Here is a 2,975-nt window from a genome sequence, read left to right on the forward strand (position 1 = left end):
GTTTATGGGGGTTTTAAAGTCCCAAAGCGACTCAGGCTATGAGGGACGCCGTAGTGAAGGGCTCCGGAAATTTCAACCACCTGGGGTTCTTTTACGTGCACTGACATCGCACAGCACACGGACCTCTAGAATTTCGCCTCCATCGAAATTCGACCGCCGCGGCCGGGATCGAACCCGCGTCTTTCGGGCCAGCAGTCGAGCGCCGTAACCACTCAGCCACCGCGGCGGATGCTTAGGAGTAAACGAAGCAATCACTTGCTTTCCGAGACGAGTAAGTTAAGCAGTAGTAATCTCGCCAGTAAATGTGTAGGCGCTTAGCGCAAGCAAACGTACTGCATCTTACCAGCATCCTCGTCATGATACGATAAACGGTAATTTATCAAAAGAAAATAGTTTCGAGCCATCCATGCTTTCTTCTTAAGTTTCGGTGTACAAGATTCTCTTTTAATAGCAACCTCGCAACAACGTTTTGCGCAGAAAAAAAAAACAAAACAAAATTGGCGGTGCTTTAGCTCTGGTTAAACCTGGAGTGACGCGATAGCTACAGCTGGTCGAGTGGAACTTGCTCAGTTGAATTGCAAAGTCAGTCTTTGGCCGCTCCGTTTCGCTGGGCGTTCCTTCTTCATCTTCGTCCCACTTGACACGGCGCATGCGCACAGCTGTGGCAGCTCGGTTTCGCCGGCGCGCCGCGCCGCCGGCAGCAGCAGCTGCTCCGCACCACGTGGCTGGTCACGTGATCAACCACGTAAGGAACCACGTGATCAGCCACTACGCCGCGCCGCCGGCAGCTGCTCCACACCACGTGACCAACCACGTGACAGCGTGGCGGTGCAGCCGCAGGGCAATCGCGCCGCCACGTTGAAGGCTCGAAATGCTACCGTAAGTAGCTATTGCTACAAAAAAATTACTGGACCGTTACCAGTGTGTAACGCGAACATTTCAGGGTAAGCTGTGGTGTGACCGCAAATAATGTTCACAGACATGCAATACAGCAGCAAATGTCCGTGGTGTGGAGAAAAACCCACGTTAATGCACATAACGTGGGTGTGTCAGAAAAACAAGGATCTAGCGGCAATAAACAAAAACTCGAGTGCGGAACAGTGGGAGGGGATGCTCTCCAGCGAGGACCCTGCCGTCCAGCGCGGATTGGTGCGGAGAGCCTACCTGGCGGTATACCTCAGTGGAGCCCTGGACCAGGGGCCCCAACCCTGTTAAGACGGGCTGCAATAACTCATCGAAGATGAAGAAGACAGCCCGCGACCGCTAATAACACATTTTAATATCAAATATAAATAAAGTTTTTCCTCCTCCTCCTCACAGACATGTTCTGCCTACTGTTCTTTCAAAGTCAGAAAGTGGGATGTGAATCCGGAATCGCCCAGGACCGCATTGATACTCTGAAGTCGGTTTCGGTGCCTTTCGAATCAATCCCCTTCTGCAGCCGAGGCGAATGCCCAAGTCACTAGGCTACCCGTCGATTCCAACTCTCCCTTTTTCTTTCCACTCCCTCTTATCCGCTAATATTGATGAGGGGCATTTTCCTCTTTCCATTATGCGACCTGCACCGAGACAGGTTGCTGACGCTCTAAAATAAAGCCGACTCATCGTCCTCAATGATCGACGTTAATTCCTCTACTCTGGGTGATAACTAATCCGCGGTGTCACTCGCACTGTTGTGCAGCCTCGATTACCCATTCATTCGCTGGTACACTGTGGCTAACTCACGCATTCTGGCATCTTCCTTTTACAGTCTGGCGAGAATATAGTGCAGTGATGCTGCAATTAAGGTATTAGTCAAGACTGGCAATTACACATGCCAGCTGTGCTTATTTGTGTTTCAGCAAACGAGCTCCATCGCTATAGCGGTTTGGCTCCATTCTGCAGCCAGCCTCAAGGTTACATACCAGTGAGCACTGCAACTGCATTGTATATACAGCTGAGGGTTTTCTACCGAGCAATTCGACTGTCTGAAAATCAATAACCTGTGCTGCGAGGAACATAAGCGTGATAAGGAAGAGTAAACTGCTAACCTTCTATCTGTCAGACCTATTTATTACGTCTGGATACTGCTTCCACAATTATACCCGACAGATATATAACCTAAATGTGACTCAGAGCAGGCTTAAGATTAAGGAATGCATCTAAACTTTTCAATGACAATAATTAGTGTCTCCTTTGTATGCTTGTGTTTTTCCCGCATCAAGACGTTTAATCAATTTTGAAAACGAAGTTTCTTTTCAAAAGAAAACACCATTTCCTCTGGAAATATGCAAACATCTTTTTTGTTTATTGCAGGGATCTCCGCGCCGCTTGCCAAGCACAATTATCTGCAATGCACATGCATTCACACCGCGTGTTGCACAATGATGGCATCCCTATGTTCCCCTCCCTCCGCGCGTTCAGCATTTTCTTCCCCTTGTTGAAATGCGAGCCAGCTGAAAGCTCTGCAGCATTAAAAGCGCGCGCAGCGTTGTAAGCGTTGTAAATCATACTTACTTGTTGTCAAGCCTTTCTGAGGCTCGTCTCATTGAGACCACAGCGCGCAGAGCGGGCGTCCCAATCGCATCTTAAATAAAACAAATGAGCAGCAAGAAATGAACGCAGCCTCATTTGGCAGACAGAAGGCACATATATCCCACTTTCAAAGATTGCCTCCGGTGACGGGCCGCATGAAACCATTCTGAATATGAACGAGCTTCCTCGGCCGCTCAAGAAGCATTCGTCTTGAGCGCGGCGCGGGCAGTTTTCTTGCTGCTTCCTCGTATCAATATTTGCAACTGCCGATGGATTTGCCCAAGACAAATTGCCGTCAGGAAATACGCCGATATTTTCCTCGGCCTAATGTGCTGAAGTGAAAAAGGAGATGAAAGGAGGGTAGGAGGAGTGTGCTGTGTGTTGCTTCTCAGAAAAGTATCGTTTTTCACGAGAAAATACAAAAGCGCAGAAATGTTGGAACACAGAGGAGGTTGAAAAAT

Source organism: Amblyomma americanum, chromosome 4, assembly GCF_052857255.1.
Source record: "Amblyomma americanum isolate KBUSLIRL-KWMA chromosome 4, ASM5285725v1, whole genome shotgun sequence".
In the NCBI taxonomy this organism is placed as follows: Eukaryota; Metazoa; Arthropoda; class Arachnida; order Ixodida; family Ixodidae; genus Amblyomma; species Amblyomma americanum.